At 45.3% G+C, this 22,523-nt stretch overlaps 1 protein-coding gene across 1 annotated transcript in view; it reads right to left on the bottom strand.

The window, feature by feature from the left end:
* TLK1 (tousled like kinase 1) overlaps positions 1 to 22,254 on the bottom strand; it is a 706,650-nt gene extending 684,396 nt beyond the window's left edge. The window contains exon 1 of the mRNA XM_063933490.1: positions 22,231 to 22,254. The gene's annotated coding sequence lies outside the window, so the exon portion shown is untranslated. The remainder of the gene's footprint in view (positions 1 to 22,230) is intronic.
* Between the last annotated feature and the right edge of the window lie 269 nt (positions 22,255 to 22,523).

Raw genomic sequence — 22,523 nt, 5'->3', positions numbered from 1 at the left:
ACCACCCCACCAACTCCCTCAGTGTCAATTTCCTCCTTCCCCAGGAATGCCAATAGTCCTGCAGGCCATGTCACTGGCAATTCTGACGATTCCTCTCCTGCCTGGGATTCCTCCGATGCATCCTTGCGTGTAACGCCTACTGCTGCTGGCGCTGCTGTTGTTGCTGCTGGGAGTCGATGGTCATCCCAGAGGGGAAGTCGGAAGACCACTTGTACTACTTCCAGTAAGCAATTGACTGTCCAACAGTCCTTTGCGAGGAAGATGAAATATCACAGCAGTCATCCTGCTGCAAAGCGGATAACTGAGGCCTTGACAACTATGTTGGTGTTAGACGTGCGTCCGGTATCCGCCGTTAGTTCACAGGGAACTACACAATTTCTTGAGGTAGTGTGCCCCCGTTACCAAATACCATCTAGGTTCCACTTCTCTAGGCAGGCGATACCGAAAATGTACACAGACCTCAGAAAAAGACTCACCAGTGTCCTAAAAAAATGCAGCTGTACCCAATGTCCACTTAACCACGGACATGTGGACAAGTGGAGCAGGGCAGGGTCAGGACTATATGACTGTGACAGCCCACTGGGTAGATGTATGGACTCCCGCCGCAAGAACAGCAGCGGCGGCACCAGTAGCAGCATCTCGCAAACGCCAACTCTTTCCTAGGCAGGCTACGCTTTGTATCACCGCTTTCCAGAATACGCACACAGCTGAAAACCTCTTACGGCAACTGAGGAAGATCATCGCGGAATGGCTTACCCCAATTGGACTCTTCTGTGGATTTGTGGCATCGGACAACGCCAGCAATATTGTGTGTGCATTAAATATGGGCAAATTCCAGCACGTCCCATGTTTTGCACATACCTTGAATTTGGTGGTGCAGAATTTTTTAAAAAACGACAGGGGCGTGCAAGAGATGCTGTCGGTGGCCAGAAGAATTGCGGGACACTTTCGGCGTACAGGCACCACGTACAGAAGACTGGAGCACCACCAAAAACTACTGAACCTGCCCTGCCATCATCTGAAGCAAGAAGTGGTAACGAGGTGGAATTCAACCCTCTATATGCTTCAGAGGTTGGAGGAGCAGCAAAAGGCCATTCAAGCCTATACAATTGAGCACGATATAGGAGGTGGAATGCACCTGTCTCAAGCGCAGTGGAGAATGATTTCAACGTTGTGCAAGGTTCTGATGCCCTTTGAACTTGCCACACGTGAAGTCAGTTCAGACACTGCCAGCCTGAGTCAGGTCATTCCCCTCATCAGGCTTTTGCAGAAGAAGCTGGAGACATTGAAGGAGGAGCTAACACGGAGCGATTCCGCTAGGCATGTGGGACTTGTGGATGGAGCCCTTAATTCGCTTAACAAGGATTCACGGGTGGTCAATCTGTTGAAATCAGAGCACTACATTTTGGCCACCGTGCTCGATCCTAGATTTAAAGCCTACCTTGGATCTCTCTTTCCGGCAGACACAAGTCTGCTGGGGTTGAAAGACCTGCTGGTGAGAAAATTGTCAAGTCAAGCGGAACGCGACCTGTCAACATCTCCTCCTTCACATTCTCCCGCAACTGGGGGTGCGAGGAAAAGGCTCAGAATTCCGAGCCCACCCGCTGGCGGTGATGCAGGGCAGTCTGGAGCGACTGCTGATGCTGACATCTGGTCCAGACTGAAGGACCTGACAACGATTACGGACATGTCGTCTACTGTCACTGCATATGATTCTCTCACCATTGAAAGAATGGTGGAGGATTATATGAGTGACCGCATCCAAGTAGGCACAGTCCGTACTTATACTGGCAGGAAAAAGAGGCAATTTGGAGGCCCTTGCACAAACTGGCTTTATTCTACCTAAGTTGCCCTCCCACAAGTGTGTACTCCGAAAGAGTGTTTAGTGCCGCCGCTCACCTTGTCAGCAATCGGCGTACGAGGTTACATCCAGAAAATGTGGAGAAGATGATGTTCATTAAAATGAATTATAATCAATTCCTCCGTGGAGACATTGACCAGCAGCAATTGCCTCCACAAAGTACACAGGGAGCTGAGATGGTGGATTCCAGTGGGGACGAATTGATAATCTGTGAGGAGGGGGATGTACACGGTGATATATCGGAGGATGATGATGAGGTGGACATCTGGCCTCTGTAGAGCCAGTTTGTGCAAGGAGAGATTAATTGCTTCTTTTTTGGTGGGGGTCCAAACCAACCCGTCATTTCAGTCACAGTCGTGTGGCAGACCCTGTCACTGAAATGATGGGTTGGTTAAAGTGGGCATGTCCTGTTTATACAACATAAGGGTGGGTGGGAGGGCCCAAGGACAATTCCATCTTGCACCTCTTTTTTTTTTAATTTTTCTTTGCGTCATGTGCTGTTTGTGGAATGTTTTTTGGAAGGGCCATCCTGCGTGACACTGCAGTGCCACTCCTAGATGGGCACGGTGTTTGTGTCGGCCACTAGGGTCGCTTATCTTACTCACACAGCTACCTCATTGCGCCTCTTTTTTTCTTTGCGTCATGTGCTGTTTGGGGAGGGTTTTTTGGAAGGGCCATCCTGCGTGACACTGCAGTGCCACTCCTAGATGGGCCCGGTGTTTGTGTCGGCCACTAGGGTCGCTTATCTTACTCACACAGCTACCTCATTGCGCCTCTTTTTTTCTTTGCGTCATGTGCTGTTTGGGGAGTGTTTTTTGGAAGGGCCATCCTGCGTGACACTGCAGTGCCACTCCTAGATGGGCACGGTGTTTGTGTCGGCCACTAGGGTCGCTTAGCTTAGTCATCCAGCGACCTAGGTGCAAATTTTAGGACTAAAAATAATATTGTGAGGTGTGAGGTATTCAGAATAGACTGAAAATGAGTGGAAATTATGGTTTTTGAGGTTAATAATACTTTGGGATCAAAATGACCCCCAAATTCTATGATTTAAGCTGTTTTTTAGTGTTTTTTAAAAAAAACACCCGAATCCAAAACACACCCGAATCCGACAAAAAAAATTCGGTGAGGTTTTGCCAAAACGCGTTCGAACCCAAAACACGGCCGCGGAACCGAACCCAAAACCAAAACACAAAACTAGAGATGAGCGGGTTCGGTTTCTCTGAAACCGAACCCGCACGAACTTCATGTTTTTTTCACGGGTCCGAGCAGACTCGGATCCTCCCGCCTTGCTCGGTTAACCCGAGCGCGCCCGAACGTCATCATGACGCTGTCGGATTCTCGCGAGACTCGGATTCTATATAAGGAGCCGCGCGTCGCCGCCATTTTCACACGTGCATTGAGATTGATAGGGAGAGGACGTGGCTGGCGTCCTCTCCATTAGAAATTAGATTAGAAGAGAGAGAGAGATTGTGCAGAGTCAGACAGAGTTTACCACAGTGACCAGTGCAGTTGTTGTTAGTTAACTTTTATTTATTTTAATATATATCCGTTCTCTGCTATATCCGTTCTCTGCCTGAAAAAAAACGATACACAGCACAAGCCAGTCACACAGTGTGACTCAGTCTGTGTGCACTCAGCTCAGCCCAGTGTGCTGCACATCAATGTATAAAAGGCAAAGCTTATAATAATTGTGGGGGAGACTGGGGAGCACTGCAGGTTGTTATAGCAGGAGCCCCCAGGAGTACATAATATTATATTAATTTAAAATTAAACAGTGCACACTTTTGCTGCAGGAGTGCCACTGCCAGTGTGACTAGTGGTGACCACAGTGCCTGACCACCAGTATAGTAGTATATTCATTGTTGTATGTATTGTATACTATCTCTTTATCAACCAGTCTATATTAGCAGCAGACACAGTACAGTGCGGTAGTTCACGGCTGTGGCTACCTCTGTGTCGGCAGTCGGAACTCGGCAGGCAGTCCGTCCATCCATAATTGTATTACAATATATACCACCTAACCGTGGTATTTTTTTTTCTTTCTTTATACCGTCATAGTGTCATACTAGTTGTTACGAGTATACTACTATCTCTTTATCAACCAGTGTACAGTGCGGTAGTTCACGGCTGTGGCTACCTCTGTGTCGGCAGTCGGCAGGCAGTCCGTCCATCCATAATTGTATTATTATTATAATATATACCACCTAACCGTGGTTTTTTTTCCATTCTTTATACCGTCGTCATAGTGTCATACTAGTTGTTACGAGTATACTACTATCTCTTTATCAACCAGTGTACAGTGCGGTAGTTCACGGCTGTGGCTACCTCTGTGTCGGCAGTCGGCAGGCAGTCCGTCCATCCATAATTGTATTATTATTATAATATATACCACCTAACCGTGGTTTTTTTTCCATTCTTTATACCGTCGTCATAGTGTCATACTAGTTGTTACGAGTATACTACTATCTCTTTATCAACCAGTGTACAGTGCGGTAGTTCACGGCTGTGGCTACCTCTGTGTCGGCAGTCGGCAGGCAGTCCGTCCATCCATAATTGTATTATTATTATAATATATACCACCTAACCGTGGTTTTTTTTCCATTCTTTATACCGTCGTCATAGTGTCATACTAGTTGTTACGAGTATACTACTATCTCTTTATCAACCAGTGTACAGTGCGGTAGTTCACGGCTGTGGCTACCTCTGTGTCGGCAGTCGGCAGGCAGTCCGTCCATCCATAATTGTATTATTATTATAATATATACCACCTAACCGTGGTTTTTTTTCCATTCTTTATACCGTCGTCATAGTGTCATACTAGTTGTTACGAGTATACTACTATCTCTTTATCAACCAGTGTACAGTGCGGTAGTTCACGGCTGTGGCTACCTCTGTGTCGGCAGTCGGCAGGCAGTCCGTCCATCCATAATTGTATTATTATTATAATATATACCACCTAACCGTGGTTTTTTTTCCATTCTTTATACCGTCGTCATAGTGTCATACTAGTTGTTACGAGTATACTACTATCTCTTTATCAACCAGTGTACAGTGCGGTAGTTCACGGCTGTGGCTACCTCTGTGTCGGCAGTCGGCAGGCAGTCCGTCCATCCATAATTGTATTATTATTATAATATATACCACCTAACCGTGGTTTTTTTTCCATTCTTTATACCGTCGTCATAGTGTCATACTAGTTGTTACGAGTATACTACTATCTCTTTATCAACCAGTGTACAGTGCGGTAGTTCACGGCTGTGGCTACCTCTGTGTCGGCAGTCGGCAGGCAGTCCGTCCATCCATAATTGTATTATTATTATAATATATACCACCTAACCGTGGTTTTTTTTCCATTCTTTATACCGTCGTCATAGTGTCATACTAGTTGTTACGAGTATACTACTATCTCTTTATCAACCAGTGTACAGTGCGGTAGTTCACGGCTGTGGCTACCTCTGTGTCGGCAGTCGGCAGGCAGTCCGTCCATCCATAATTGTATTATTATTATAATATATACCACCTAACCGTGGTTTTTTTTCCATTCTTTATACCGTCGTCATAGTGTCATACTAGTTGTTACGAGTATACTACTATCTCTTTATCAACCAGTGTACAGTGCGGTAGTTCACGGCTGTGGCTACCTCTGTGTCGGCAGTCGGCAGGCAGTCCGTCCATCCATAATTGTATTATTATTATAATATATACCACCTAACCGTGGTTTTTTTTCCATTCTTTATACCGTCGTCATAGTGTCATACTAGTTGTTACGAGTATACTACTATCTCTTTATCAACCAGTGTACAGTGCGGTAGTTCACGGCTGTGGCTACCTCTGTGTCGGCAGTCGGCAGGCAGTCCGTCCATCCATAATTGTATTATTATTATAATATATACCACCTAACCGTGGTTTTTTTATACCACCTAACCGTGGCAGTCCGTCCATAATTGTATACTAGTAAACTATCCAATCCATCCATCTCCATTGTTTACCTGAGGTGCCTTTTAGTTCTGCCTATAAAATATGGAGAACAAAAAAGTTGAGGTTCCAAAATTAGGGAAAGATCAAGATCCACTTCCACCTCGTGCTGAAGCTGCTGCCACTAGTCATGGCCGAGACGATGAAATGCCAGCAACGTCGTCTGCCAAGGCCGATGCCCAATGTCATAGTACAGAGCATGTCAAATCCAAAACACCAAATATCAGAAAAAAAAGGACTCCAAAACCTAAAATAAAATTGTCGGAGGAGAAGCGTAAACTTGCCAATATGCCATTTACCACACGGAGTGGCAAGGAACGGCTGAGGCCCTGGCCTATGTTCATGGCTAGTGGTTCAGCTTCACATGAGGATGGAAGCACTCAGCCTCTCGCTAGAAAACTGAAAAGACTCAAGCTGGCAAAAGCACCGCAAAGAACTGTGCGTTCTTTGAAATCCCAAATCCACAAGGAGAGTCCAATTGTGTCGTTTGCGATGCCTGACCTTCCCAACACTGGACGTGAAGAGCATGCGCCTTCCACTATTTGCACGCCCCCTGCAAGTGCTGGAAGGAGCACCCGCAGTCCAGTTCCTGATAGTCAGATTGAAGATGTCAGTGTTGAAGTACACCAGGATGAGGAGGATATGGGTGTTGCTGGCGCTGGGGAGGAAATTGACCAGGAGGATTCTGATGGTGAGGTGGTTTGTTTAAGTCAGGCACCCGGGGAGACACCTGTTGTCCGTGGGAGGAATATGGCCGTTGACATGCCAGGTGAAAATACCAAAAAAATCAGCTCTTCGGTGTGGAGGTATTTCACCAGAAATGCGGACAACAGGTGTCAAGCCGTGTGTTCCCTTTGTCAAGCTGTAATAAGTAGGGGTAAGGACGTTAACCACCTCGGAACATCCTCCCTTATACGTCACCTGCAGCGCATTCATAATAAGTCAGTGACAAGTTCAAAAACTTTGGGTGACAGCGGAAGCAGTCCACTGACCAGTAAATCCCTTCCTCTTGTAACCAAGCTCACGCAAACCACCCCACCAACTCCCTCAGTGTCAATTTCCTCCTTCCCCAGGAATGCCAATAGTCCTGCAGGCCATGTCACTGGCAAGTCTGACGAGTCCTTTCCTGCCTGGGATTCCTCCGATGCATCCTTGCGTGTAACGCCTACTGCTGCTGGCGCTGCTGTTGTTGCCGCTGGGAGTCGATGGTCATCCCAGAGGGGAAGTCGTAAGCCCACTTGTACTACTTCCAGTAAGCAATTGACTGTTCAACAGTCCTTTGCGAGGAAGATGAAATATCACAGCAGTCATCCTACTGCAAAGCGGATAACTGAGTCCTTGACAACTATGTTGGTGTTAGACGTGCGTCCGGTATCCGCCGTTAGTTCACAGGGAACTAGACAATTTATTGAGGCAGTGTGCCCCCGTTACCAAATACCATCTAGGTTCCACTTCTCTAGGCAGGCGATACCGAGAATGTACACGGACGTCAGAAAAAGACTCACCAGTGTCCTAAAAAATGCAGTTGTACCCAATGTCCACTTAACCACGGACATGTGGACAAGTGGAGCAGGGCAGGGTCAGGACTATATGACTGTGACAGCCCACTGGGTAGATGTATGGACTCCCGCCGCAAGAACAGCAGCGGCGGCACCAGTAGCAGCATCTCGCAAACGCCAACTCTTTCCTAGGCAGGCTACGCTTTGTATCACCGCTTTCCAGAATACGCACACAGCTGAAAACCTCTTACGGCAACTGAGGAAGATCATCGCGGAATGGCTTACCCCAATTGGACTCTCCTGTGGATTTGTGGCATCGGACAACGCCAGCAATATTGTGTGTGCATTAAATATGGGCAAATTCCAGCACGTCCCATGTTTTGCACATACCTTGAATTTGGTGGTGCAGAATTTTTTAAAAAACGACAGGGGCGTGCAAGAGATGCTGTCGGTGGCCAGAAAAATTGCGGGACACTTTCGGCGTACAGGCACCACGTACAGAAGACTGGAGCACCACCAAAAACTACTGAACCTGCCCTGCCATCATCTGAAGCAAGAAGTGGTAACGAGGTGGAATTCAACCCTCTATATGCTTCAGAGGTTGGAGGAGCAGCAAAAGGCCATTCAAGCCTATACAATTGAGCACGATATAGGAGATGGAATGCACCTGTCTCAAGTGCAGTGGAGAATGATTTCAACGTTGTGCAAGGTTCTGATGCCCTTTGAACTTGCCACACGTGAAGTCAGTTCAGACACTGCCAGCCTGAGTCAGGTCATTCCCCTCATCAGGCTTTTGCAGAAGAAGCTGGAGGCATTGAAGAAGGAGCTAACACGGAGCGATTCCGCTAGGCATGTGGGACTTGTGGATGCAGCCCTTAATTCGCTTAACAAGGATTCACGGGTGGTCAATCTGTTGAAATCAGAGCACTACATTTTGGCCACCGTGCTCGATCCTAGATTTAAAGCCTACCTTGGATCTCTCTTTCCGGCAGACACAGGTCTGCTGGGGTTGAAAGACCTGCTGGTGACAAAATTGTCAAGTCAAGCGGAACGCGACCTGTCAACATCTCCTCCTTCACATTCTCCCGCAACTGGGGGTGCGAGGAAAAGGCTCAGAATTCCGAGCCCACCCGCTGGCGGTGATGCAGGGCAGTCTGGAGCGACTGCTGATGCTGACATCTGGTCCGGACTGAAGGACCTGACAACGATTACGGACATGTCGTCTACTGTCACTGCATATGATTCTCTCAACATTGATAGAATGGTGGAGGATTATATGAGTGACCGCATCCAAGTAGGCACGTCACACAGTCCGTACTTATACTGGCAGGAAAAAGAGGCAATTTGGAGGCCCTTGCACAAACTGGCTTTATTCTACCTAAGTTGCCCTCCCACAAGTGTGTACTCCGAAAGAGTGTTTAGTGCCGCCGCTCACCTTGTCAGCAATCGGCGTACGAGGTTACATCCAGAAAATGTGGAGAAGATGATGTTCATTAAAATGAATTATAATCAATTCCTCCGCGGAGACATTGACCAGCAGCAATTGCCTCCACAAAGTACACAGGGAGCTGAGATGGTGGATTCCAGTGGGGACGAATTGATAATCTGTGAGGAGGGGGATGTACACGGTGATATATCGGAGGGTGAAGATGAGGTGGACATCTTGCCTCTGTAGAGCCAGTTTGTGCAAGGAGAGATTAATTGCTTCTTTTTTGGGGGGGGTCCAAACCAACCCGTCATATCAGTCACAGTCGTGTGGCAGACCCTGTCACTGAAATGATGGGTTGGTTAAAGTGTGCATGTCCTGTTTTGTTTATACAACATAAGGGTGGGTGGGAGGGCCCAAGGATAATTCCATCTTGCACCTCTTTTTTCTTTTCTTTTTCTTTGCATCATGTGCTGATTGGGGAGGGTTTTTTGGAAGGGACATCCTGCGTGACACTGCAGTGCCACTCCTAGATGGGCCCGGTGTTTGTGTCGGCCACTAGGGTCGCTAATCTTACTCACACAGCTACCTCATTGCGCCTCTTTTTTTCTTTGCGTCATGTGCTGTTTGGGGAGGGTTTTTTGGAAGGGACATCCTGCGTGACACTGCAGTGCCACTCCTAGATGGGCCCGGTGTTTGTGTCGGCCACTAGGGTCGCTAATCTTACTCACACAGCTACCTCATTGCGCCTCTTTTTTTCTTTGCGTCATGTGCTGTTTGGGGAGGGTTTTTTGGAAGGGACATCCTGCGTGACACTGCAGTGCCACTCCTAGATGTGCCCGGTGTTTGTGTCGGCCACTAGGGTCGCTAATCTTACTCACACAGTCAGCTACCTCATTGCGCCTCTTTTTTTCTTTGCGTCATGTGCTGTTTGGGGAGGGTTTTTTGGAAGGGCCATCCTGCGTGACACTGCAGTGCCACTCCTAGATGGGCCCGGTGTTTGTGTCGGCCACTAGGGTCGCTAATCTTACTCACACAGCTACCTCATTGCGCCTCTTTTTTTCTTTGCGTCATGTGCTGTTTGGGGAGGGTTTTTTGGAAGGGCCATCCTGCGTGACACTGCAGTGCCACTCCTAGATGGGCCCGGTGTTTGTGTCGGCCACTAGGGTCGCTAATCTTACTCACACAGCTACCTCATTGCGCCTCTTTTTTTCTTTGCGTCATGTGCTGTTTGGGGAGGGTTTTTTGGAAGGGACATCCTGCGTGACACTGCAGTGCCACTCCTAGATGGGCCCGGTGTTTGTGTCGGCCACTAGGGTCGCTTATCTTACTCACACAGCGACCTCGGTGCAAATTTTAGGACTAAAAATAATATTGTGAGGTGTGATGTGTTCAGAATAGGCTGAAAATGAGTGTAAATTATGTTTTTTGAGGTTAATAATACTTTGGGATCAAAATTACCCCCAAATTCTATGATTTAAGCTGTTTTTTAGGGTTTTTTGAAAAAAACACCCGAATCCAAAACACACCCGAATCCGACAAAAATAATTCGGTGAGGTTTTGCCAAAACGCGTTCGAACCCAAAACACGGCCGCGGAACCGAACCCAAAACCAAAACACAAAACCCGAAAAATTTCAGGCGCTCATCTCTACACAAAACCCGAAAAATTTCAAGTGCACATCTCTAATATTTACCATAATAAATGTAGACTTAGGGCTTATGCAATAGCCTCAAGGGCCCTCATTCCGAGTTGTTCGCTCGCAAGGCGAATGTAGCAGAGTTACACACGCTAAGCCGCCGCCTACTGGGAGTGAATCTTAGCTTCTTAAAATTGCGACCGACGTACGCGCAATATTGCGATTACAAACGAGTTAGCAGTTTCAGAGTAGCTCCAGACTTACTCTGCCTGTGCGATCATTTCAGTGCTTGTCGTTCCTGGTTGACGTCACAAACACACCCAGCGTTCGCCCAGGCACTCCCACCGTTTCCCCGGCCACTCCTGCGTTTTTTCCGGAAACGGTAGCGTTTTCAGCCACACGCCCCTGAAACGCCGTGTATCCGCCCAGTAACACCCATTTCCTGTCAATCACATTACGATCGCCGGAGCGAAGAAAAAGCCGTGAGTAAAAATACTTTCTTCATAGTAAAGTTACTTGGCGCAGTCGCAGTGCGAACATTGCGCATGCGTACTAAGCGGATTTTCACTGCGATGCGATGAAAAATACCGAGCGAACAACTCGGAATGAGGGCCAAGGTGCAGACACGGGCATGATTCTGGCGAGTGTGCCCATATTTTTATAGAGGCAATCATTCAAAAGGCAATTACACATTTATTACAGGCAAATATATGTATATGAGAAGATGCTCAAATAATACTTTGGAAAGATGTTCAGAAACATATGAAAACAGCAGTGAGCGACCAAATAACAAATGAATATGATGCTGCTCACCTGCGTGATGTCTTCACAGGTCATAGTCAAAAACAGTAGAGATGAGCGCCTGAAATTTTTCGGGTTTTGTGTTTTGGTTTTGGGTTCGGTTCCGCGGCCGTGTTTTGGGTTCGAACGCGTTTTGGCAAAACCTCACCGAATTTTTTTTGTCGGATTCGGGTGTGTTTTGGATTCGGGTGTTTTTTTCAAAAAACACTAAAAAACAGCTTAAATCATAGAATTTGGGGGTCATTTTGATCCCAAAGTATTATTAACCTCAAAAACCATAATTTACACTCATTTTCAGTCTATTCTGAATACCTCACACCTCACAATATTATTTTTAGTCCTAAAATTTGCACCGAGGTCGCTGTGTGAGTAAGATAAGCGACCCTAGTGGCCGACACAAACACCGGGCCCATCTAGGAGTGGCACTGCAGTGTCACGCAGGATGGCCCTTCCAAAAAACACTCCCCAAACAGCACATGACGCAAAGAAAAAAAGAGGCGCAATGAGGTAGCTGTGTGAGTAAGATTAGCGACCCTAGTGGCCGACACAAACACCGGGCCCATCTAGGAGTGGCACTGCAGTGTCACGCAGGATGTCCCTTCCAAAAAACCTGAACCACTAGCCATGAACATAGGCCAGGGCCTCAGCCGTTCCTTGCCACTCCGTGTGGTAAATGGCATATTGGCAAGTTTACGCTTCTCCTCCGACAATTTTATTTTAGGTTTTGGAGTCCTTTTTTTACTGATATTTGGTGTTTTGGATTTGACATGCTCTGTACTATGACATTGGGCATCGGCCTTGGCAGACGACGTTGCTGGCATTTCATCGTCTCGGCCATGACTAGTGGCAGCAGCTTCAGCACGAGGTGGAAGTGGATCTTGATCTTTCCCTAATTTTGGAACCTCAACATTTTTGTTCTCCATATTTTAATAGGCACAACTAAAAGGCACCTCAGGTAAACAATGGAGATGGATGGATTGGATACTAGTATACAATTATGGACGGGCTGCCGAGTGCCGACACAGAGGTAGCCACAGCCGTGAACTACCGCACTGTACTGTGTCTGCTGCTAATATATAGACTGGTTGATAAAGAGATAGTATACTCGTAACTAGTATGTATGTATAAAGAAAGAAAAAAAAACCACGGTTAGGTGGTATATACAATTATGGACGGGCTGCCGAGTGCCGACACAGAGGTAGCCACAGCCGTGAACTACCGCACTGTACTGTGTCTGCTGCTAATATATAGACTGGTTGATAAAGAGATAGTATACTCGTAACTAGTATGTATGTATAAAGAAAGAAAAAAAAACCACGGTTAGGTGGTATATACAATTATGGACGGGCTGCCGAGTGCCGACACAGAGGTAGCCACAGCCGTGAACTACCGCACTGTACTGTGTCTGCTGCTAATATATAGACTGGTTGATAAAGAGATAGTATACTCGTAACTAGTATGTATGTATAAAGAAAGAAAAAAAAACCACGGTTAGGTGGTATATACAATTATGGACGGGCTGCCGAGTGCCGACACAGAGGTAGCCACAGCCGTGAACTACCGCACTGTACTGTGTCTGCTGCTAATATAGACTGGTTGATAAAGAGATAGTATACTCGTAACTAGTATGTATGTATAAAGAAAGAAAAAAAAACCACGGTTAGGTGGTATATACAATTATGGACGGGCTGCCGAGTGCCGACACAGAGGTAGCCACAGCCGTGAACTACCGCACTGTACTGTGTCTGCTGCTAATATATAGACTGGTTGATAAAGAGATAGTATACTCGTAACTAGTATGTATGTATAAAGAAAGAAAAAAAAACCACGGTTAGGTGGTATATACAATTATGGACGGGCTGCCGAGTGCCGACACAGAGGTAGCCACAGCCGTGAACTACCGCACTGTACTGTGTCTGCTGCTAATATAGACTGGTTGATAAAGAGATAGTATACTACTAATATTATATACTGGTGGTCAGGTCACTGGTCACTAGTCACACTGGCAGTGGCACTCCTGCAGCAAAAGTGTGCACTGTTTAATTTTAATATAATATTATGTACTCCTGGCTCCTGCTATAACCTATAACTGGCACTGCAGTAGTGCTCCCCAGTCTCCCCCACAATTATAAGCTGTGTGAGCTGAGCAGTCAGACAGATATATAATATATATAGATGATGCAGCACACTGGCCTGAGCCTGAGCAGTGCACACAGATATGGTATGTGACTGACTGAGTCACTGTGTGTATCGCTTTTTTCAGGCAGAGAACGGATATATTAAATAAACTGCACTGTGTGTCTGGTGGTCACTCACTATATAATATATTATGTACTCCTGGCTCCTGCTATAACCTATAACTGGCACTGCAGTAGTGCTCCCCAGTCTCCCCCACAATTATAAGCTGTGTGAGCTGAGCAGTCAGACAGATATATAATATTATATATAGATAATAGATGATGCAGCACACTGGCCTGAGCCTGAGCAGTGCACACAGATATGGTATGTGACTGAGTCACTGTGTGCTGTGTATCGCTTTTTTCAGGCAGAGAACGGATTATAAATAAAAGTGGTGGTCACTGGTCACTATCAGCAAAACTCTGCACTGTACACTACTGAGTACTCCTAATGCTCCCCAAAATTAGTAAATCAAGTGTCTAAACGGAGAGGACGCCAGCCACGTCCTCTCCCTATCAATCTCAATGCACGTGTGAAAATGGCGGCGACGCGCGGCTCCTTATATAGAATCCGAGTCTCGCGATAGAATCCGAGCCTCGCGAGAATCCGACAGCGTCATGATGACGTTCGGGCGCGCTCGGGTTAACCGAGCAAGGCGGGAAGATCCGAGTCGCTCGGACCCGTGAAAAAAAACATGAAGTTCTGGCGGGTTCGGATTCAGAGAAACCGAACCCGCTCATCTCTAAAAAACAGTCCAGGGTCTGGTACACAGAAATTCTATTTGTATTTTAAAGAGCAGGCATAAGCAGGGGTTATAGTCCGATCATTACACAAATATCCAGCAGAAATTGGTTAAGGAAACAAACAGAAGCAGAGCTCAGGGTCCTATCCAAGTTCAAAGTACAAATATCCAGAAGGTGTAGTGTTAGGGAGAAAGTCAAGTCCAATTCAAGGTCATCCAGCAGCAGATTATCCGAGGTGCAGGTAAAGGCAAAAGTCAAAATAAAGTCCAGGAGTCAGAAAATAGCCAATCCAAGTTTAAACAGCGATTCTTGTTTCCTAAAACCAATCACATGACAAGAAGTTTCCAGGGAGTATACCATTTTAAAGAGCAAGGGGGCATGGATCCAAATCGGCACCAGCCCCTAGTTGCTGAGCATGCAATTGAGGGAAGGAAAGCAGCTGCCAAACAGGCTGCAATCTATGACACTACGCCCCTACTTCTTACGCGACTTCCAGGCGCTCCATGTTCGCTGGGGTCTTTATAAAAATATTTCTGAATAAGTCTGAGTGCATGAATATATTCTACTGATTCTCATGAGTTATCTTCAATTAACTAGCCTTTCCACCTGACTAGGAAGAACTTTCTTTGCTTAAACTTAGAGTTCAAGAACTATATTTAAGAAGGGGCATCTTTTATAAGCTTCCGCTTCTTGGCGGGTTGGAGCAAAAAATTTTAAAGCAGCATTAACGTTTAAGCTCCAACATGTTGAGAAGTGGCTGCTTACCATATAGCCCCAGAATTTGTTCAAATTAAAAATTCTTAAGTTTAACTGGTGGAGTAGTAGCAGGTGTTGAACAAGCGGCTAGTTTTACTCATACTTGCGGGAGACTCATGATTTTTGGAGTAGTCCCCTGGAACCCTTGAAGAGTGTCAGAATCTCCCGCATCCTGCCTACTTCCTAGTGAAGCGGGCAAGATGGGGGAGATAACACTGGGAATCGCGGCATCGATTTGAGGGGGCGGGACTAAATTATGTGAAATCTCATCTAATGACGTGATAGCCCTGTCTTGCCCCCCAGAGTTGACTGCAGCCTCTCCCCTGCGGACTTCTTCAGGGGAGGAATCCTAAAAAGATGGGAAGTATGGTTGTACTTGGAAAGCATGGAATATCGGTTGAACCCTTCTCACGGAATAAGGTAGTTTCAATTTAAATGTAACTGATGAGGGGACAACTCTGTCCAAGAAAGGGCCAACAAACATATTACAACATTTTGGAGAAGGTTGTGCGAGTCTCCAATTCTTAATAGTTTAGCACACTGTGGGGCTTATACTGAGTTGGGAGCAAAGCATAGAAACACCTGTAACTTTGCACCTGGATGAACCATCTTGCAATGCAAGGGGGGCAAATACATTTATGAGTTCTTTTGCATGCAGAGTAAATACTGGCTGCTTTTGCATGTAGCCCACAAATGCTTGACAGCTTTAGTCTTATACTACAATTTAGATTTGAGTTTGGACAAGCCCCCTCCCAGGGCTAAATCTCTCTGTACACTGTACATTGGCCCCACATGAGGTGCAACATGGTTTTGCCAAGGCACAAAGGCCCTCATTCCGAGTTGTTCGCTCGCAAGCTGCTTTTAGCAGCATTGCACACGCTAAGCCGCCGCCTACTGGGAGTGAATCTTAGCTTAGCAAATTTGCGAACAAAAGATTCTCAAAATTGCGAATAGAAATTTTTAAGCAGTTTCTGAGTAGCTCGAGACTTACTCTGCCACTGCGATCAGTTCAGTCAGTTTCGTTCCTGGTTTGACGTCACAAACACACCCAGCGTTCGCCCAGACACTCCCCCGTTTCTCCAGCCACTCCCGCGTTTTTCCCAGAAACGGCAGCGTTTTTTCACACACTCCCATAAAACGGCCAGTTTCCGCCCAGAAACACCCACTTCCTGTCAATCACACAACGATCACCAGAACGAAGAAAAAACCTCGTAATGCCGTGAGTAAAATACCAAACTTCTAAGCAAATTTACTTGGCGCAGTCGCAGTGCGAACATTGCGCATGCGCAGTTTGCGGAAAATCGCTGCGATGCGATGAAAAAGAACGAGCGAACAACTCGGAATGAGGGCCAAAGTTACTTGCTTTTTTTTCCCTTTCTTCTTTTGTGTGTGCTCCTGACTCAGAACCAGCCAATCTGTCTCCAACTGATATTTTGGTGCTGGTATACTTTTTCTTTTAACCCTGATCTTTTAGTTAAGCTTGTGTTTTTAACAACTTTAACTGTAACTTTTCTGAATTTCTTTCAGGTTTGTACGGAGCTCTTGAACTTCTGGAACCATAGGCGTTTCTATAATGGGTGCAGTGTGTGGGGTCGAGGGGGCCCACAATGCACACACTGCACCCATAGAATATACTTACCCCTCAGGAGTCCCGCTATGGAGGCCCTGCTGTGCGGGCACATATCACTCGGAAAATGGCCGCCGCTGCCATTTCCGAGTGATTTGCGCATGCGCACTAGAAGTGTCCCCGGGAACAAGGCGTGGGCGCCATGTTCCCGGAAACCTGCACATGCACAGTAAACTCTGGCATTATGCGAGAGTCCACTGCTGCCGAAGAGGAGGGGGCCCGCAACGGAGGCTGCATGCGTGTCCCCCCCTCTCTTAAAACGCCAATGTCTGGAACATACTGGAAGTATTTGAATATGGAATGGAATTTAGGTGATAACCACAGATGGTAAAAAAATGTGTAAATTAGGTCGTTGAATGTTGAGCATTGTTATACAGTATGTAAATTCTGGCAGGGCAAAATATTCTGCCCAGTTATCCTACTGCTCATTACTGTAAATTTGCAAATACTATTCAAGATTTCAGACTGGGATCAGCCACTCATTTCTACGTATGTGTCTGGCCAGCAATGCGTTACAGCCACCCAGAAGTGCTGGTGTTGGACACCCAACAGCAGTAGACTGCAGGTACTGAAGGGAAGGAGGGATGGGGCATAGGGGGTATTCTGAGTTGATCGCTAGCTGCCGTTGTTCGCAGTGCAGAGATCAGGCTAAAAATCTGCATTTCTGCGCATGCGTATGGGGCGCAGTGCGCACGCGCGATGTACTTTCACAAAAAACTATGCAGTTTCACAGAAGGCCGAGCGACTCTTTTCAGTCGCTCTGTTAATCGGTGAGTGATTGACAGGAATGGGCGTTTCTAGGAGGTAACTGACCGTTTTCCAGGAGTGTGCTAAAAACGCAAGCGTGTCAGATAAAAACGCAGGTGTGCCTGGGGAAACGGGGGAGTGGCTGGCCGGACGCAAGGCGTGTTTGTGACGTCAAAACAGGAACTAAACAGACTGAAGTGATCGCAAGGTAGGAGTAGGTCTGCAGCTACTCTGAAACTGCTTGAAAAAATGTCTGCACTGTTCTGCTAACCTTTCGTTCACACTTCTGCTAAGCTAAGATACACTCCCAGAGGGCGGCGGCCTAGCGTTTGCACTGCTGCTAAAAGCAGCTAGCGAGCGATCAACTCGGAATGAGGGCCATAGGCCCTCATTCCGAGTTGTTCACTCGCTAGCCGCTTTTCGCAGCAGTACACACACTAAGCCGCCGCCCTCTGGGAGTGTATCTTAGCTTAGCAGAATTGCGAACGAAGTGTTCGCAATATTGCGAAAAGATTTTTCTGTGCAGTTTCTGAGTAGCTCGAGACTTACTCTTCCAGTGCGATCAGTTCAGTGCTTGTCGTTCCTGGTTTGACGTCACAAACACACCCAGCGTTCGCCCAGACACTCCCCCGTTTCTTCAGCCACTCCCACGTTTTTCCCAGAAACGGCAGCGTTTTTTCACACACTCCCATAAAACGGTCAGTTTCCGCCCACAAACACCCACTTCCTGTCAATCACACAACGATCACCAGAACGAAGAAAAAACCTCGTAATGCCGTGAGTAAAATACCAAACTTCTTAGCAAATTTACTTGGCGCAGTCGCAGTGCGAACATTGCGCATGCGCAATTAGCGGAAAATCGCTGCGATGCGAAGAAAATTACCGAACGAACAACTCGGAATGAGTGCCATAGTCTCTGGATTTGAGAACAGCATCAAAAACACCTTACATGTAAGGCTTACTTTAAATTGATTTAATTAACCAAATCTAAATCATAACAATGACTTTGTCCAAAATTACCTGGAAAAGGAGACAGAGCAGATAACTTTCTATCTTAACAATTCTACACCCATTCGCAACCACAATACTTCAACCCAAAATGACAAAAGCAAATTATTAAATGACACACACAAAAAACTTATTGATTCCTTTTGAGACTATTACTCTTCACTTTACAAATCCCAACTAAAAATTTCAGATCTTAATACTAAAACCAAAGTATAGACACTCTAGAATCCTCATACATACCTGTTATCTTAATTTCAGAATTAATTCCTCAATAAGGTGATGACACCTGAAGAAATTACCCAAACTATTAAGGCACTCAACAGCGCTTCAGGCCCTGGGTCAGATAGCTTCCCCAGCAGGACCAAGAGAGAGGAGGAGAAAAGTGGGTAAAAAAAAAACTGTGTCCCAGGCTTCTGTAAGGGCACGGGAGTGAAGGGGTCATGTAACCATTCCCCTTCTATGAGGTGACCATGCTCCCTGGTACTGCACATGTGCATCATGACTGCCCATAGCTATGCCCCCTGCAGTGGCCATGCCTTCTCATTATCTGGACCTCGCTCCTATGCTTGTTTTACTGCTTGTCATCATCACTAGTGCGAACTTGGTCCAGCATATACATAGGGGGGTATTCAATTGAAGTCGGAAACTGCCGTCTTGTTGGAAAGAAGGCAGTTTCCGACTGTTTTAGGTCAGAAGGGGTTCCGACCTATTCAATGCAGCCCCATTTTTCCCGACAAGTCGTGAAATCTGGCTTGTCGAAAACCTGTCGGAAAGCACTCGGATCGGCGGCTGATCCATGTGTATTGTCAGAAGCGCGGCCATACCCGACAGGTTTTAGCTCTGTTTCCGACAATGTCAATCCGACTTTAAAAAAAAGTCGGATTGGCATTGTCGAGAACGGGCCAAACCTGTCGGGTTTGGCCGGGCATTGAATACTCACATGTCAGATGAATACACCCCATAGTGGATATGATCATTCTAAAAACAGCTATATTTATGCTTATCTCCAACACTGTACACACTGAACCTTGCCTACATGAAAATGCCCTGTAACAGCCCAGTTCTGCCTCTTCAGTGGTGAGAAGGGATGTGATTATAGTGTGTAGGACTCTGCATCACCCAGTACTTTGCGAAGCCCAGTTACCAGTCACAGAGAATTTGCTGGAGAAATTGGGAGAACAGTCATCGCAGCATCGCGCCCATAAGGTATAAAGATTGCCCCCCCTGGATGCATAACATTCTCAAATAGCCTCCGCTGTGGAAATATAAAGATACCTACAGTGCCTTGTTAAAGTATTAACACACACACACACACCCCCCTTGGCTTTTCACCTATTTTGTTACCTTACAACCTGTAATTTAATTTTTTTTAAATCTGAATTTTATGTGATGGATCTGCACAAAATAGTCTAAGTTGGTGAAGTGAAATGAGAAAAATGTATATAAAAAATAATTTTTATAGATAGAAATCTAAAAATTGGCATGTGCATATGTTTTCAACCCCTTTGCTATGATGCTCCTCAAAAATTCTGGTGCAACCAATTACCTTCAGAAGTCACATAATTAGTGAAATGAAGTCCACCTGTGTGCAATCTAAAGGTCCATACACACTGGGCATTTTTGCCCAGCGTGTATGTACAGCTATGATCGCTGACATCGCTGGGCTGAAAAGCGCTCAGTGCGTCCAGCGATGTCAGCGGGGGTGAACGGCTTTCCATAGCAGGACGCTCAAATGGGCGCAGCTGTGGGGCTCTGTGAGCGAGATTGCCTATCAGGATCTGCACATGTCCATTGTCACTTCTGCACATGCCCAGATCAACAAACACTGTAGTATGCAAAAACATTGCAATACCGTCATACTATCAATCAGGCCATGAGTCTTCACCTCCGCTACCCCGGAAGACCTTAAAAAAAATATTTTGCAGGTGGTAAAAAGCTTTAAAGTGCCACAGGAGGGCGCCTCTGTAAAATGTTCTGTCCAATTCTTGAATCTTATTAAACTATTCCATCTGCAAAAAAAGATTATGGGGTAGATGTATTAACATGTAGAAGGCATAAGGAAGTGATAAACCAGTTATAAATGCAAGGTGATAAACACACCAGCCAATCAGCTCCCATATGTAAATTAACTGTTAGGAGCTGATTGGCTGGTGCATTATCACCTTGCACTTACCATTGCTTTATCACTGGTTTATCACTTCCTTATGCCTTCTACAGGTTAATACATCTGCCCCTATGTTTGTGCACATGGGTACAATTTAAGCCGCCTTCTATGGCTGAGTTATTAGGCACTAAGGGGCCTTGTTTTCCAGCCCCGCGATTTGTAGCAGAAGAAGACGCTAATCCAGCATAACAATTCCACAATACTTCTCTGTTAAGAAGCACAACCTGCGATTTTGGAAGCTGAAACAATATTAACAAGAATGCAGCCTATTGATTCTATAAGAATCAGTGACATCACTGAGTGGGTAGGCTGAGTGCTTACAAGTATTGTCAGCGTACAAAAGGTCTGCTAGCACTATGAAAAGAAAGATGTTCTTTAACTTCTGCCAGAGCCTGGAAGAACCTGATAAATAACAAGAAACAACCTTTGGTAGATATTTCTAATTGGAATATAGGAGAAAAATATCTTGTCAATCTTAATATATTTGAATTGCTATGGTTCCCATGGGTCTATAACGTGTTTATTAATAATGAATACTATGGCTTCATTAAAATTGCACAGCATAAGTTTTTATCCTGTTCAGCAGTGTGAATTTTTAACAGGTGACCAAAATGTCATCAACTGGTCTGGTTAACTTAACTGCTTACAGGACAGCCATAGAGCACCGGAAACGTCAAATCAGCATGATCCAGCCAAAGACATATTTTGTTATATTAATTTGTTGCATTGGTGCAATCGTGCCCACAATAAAATTATGAGGTAGGAAGAAATTTTGATTAATCTTCTTTCATGGCATCTTGCCAAAACTAGAGGCATGGACTGGTCGAAAATATGGTATAGGTGAAAATAGATGGGTCTTAAGGGTCGATGTGTAGACAAAACCACTAAAAATTCTCAGATTACACTTTAAAAAAATTGTACTGTTTTTTCCCCCCCAAGCAATGCCCTTGGAAAATGGAATGGAAGAGTTAAAGGCAAGTCTTCTCAAAGGAACAATGCAATTCTGCAGGGTTACAGAGGATCCTCAATGCAGCGCTTGCAAAATCAGTTCTCACAACACTCCTCTTTTAACTCTTTCATTTCCCTAACACATGATTTAAAGGAACCAGCATCCATATTACACCTTAAATAACCTTTAAGCAAAATGCAATTCCGTGCATCTAGACTTCACCGTAGCAATTTTGATTATTCCAGTATTTTCATTTGTTCATTTGATTTATTGCAAGCAAACAAAATCAGAATTTGAATGTTATATTATCACCACATTATATTTACTCCAATTCTTATATTATACTGAATTTAGAAAAGTCACACAACTGATACCAAAAACCCCACACAAATAATTGGAGCCATTACAGAATAATATTAAGAACAGTAAAAAGTGTTGAGGGCAGAGAATTATTTCCTACAAAGTAATAGCATTGTACAGAATGAATAAGTGTGCAAAGGATTCTGGGTAGAGTCATACATATTCATGAGTGTACATTGTGATGCGGTGAAATCAGGGACAAGCAAGGATCCTGTACGAGGCATGCGAATATAATCTTACAAATGCCTATCTATTATATATAAGGAAATGTGTGACATGCAGGATATAAAATATATATACAGTATAAACAAGTATTATTTGTAGAATTCAGTTACTTCTGTGCTATAATTCCTCTTTTAGACATTTGTAAAATCCCCATTCTACATTTTAATTTCTGTTTGTGGTGTTTGAGAAAATAAAAATCTAGTTTTTTCAGGGGGGGTTTTGTGCTTTGTTTAAGAAGACCACAGGAATCTATATAAATATATTCCAACATACCTTTTCTGAAGCCAGAAGATACAAAGCATTTTTTGTGTAGATCTGTTGGGAGGTGACAGCTGTAGGGAGCTCTATGTTTGTGAACAGGCAGTCAGGGAATGCTTAATCCACTGTCTGATTGCCTTGAAAATCTCAGTCTGTGGGTGACATAAGATGGGCTACATTATACATATCAACACACTCTTGTACTGTTCTTCAGGTTTCTGTATTCTGCAAGGAAAAAAAAATCTTAAAGCGAAACCTGGTGCAAATAAGTTAAGATTCTCTAATGTGAATGTCATTAGTAAAATTAC

Source organism: Pseudophryne corroboree, chromosome 7, assembly GCF_028390025.1.
Source record: "Pseudophryne corroboree isolate aPseCor3 chromosome 7, aPseCor3.hap2, whole genome shotgun sequence".
In the NCBI taxonomy this organism is placed as follows: Eukaryota; Metazoa; Chordata; class Amphibia; order Anura; family Myobatrachidae; genus Pseudophryne; species Pseudophryne corroboree.
This window is presented reverse-complemented; position numbering and strand designations above follow the sequence as displayed.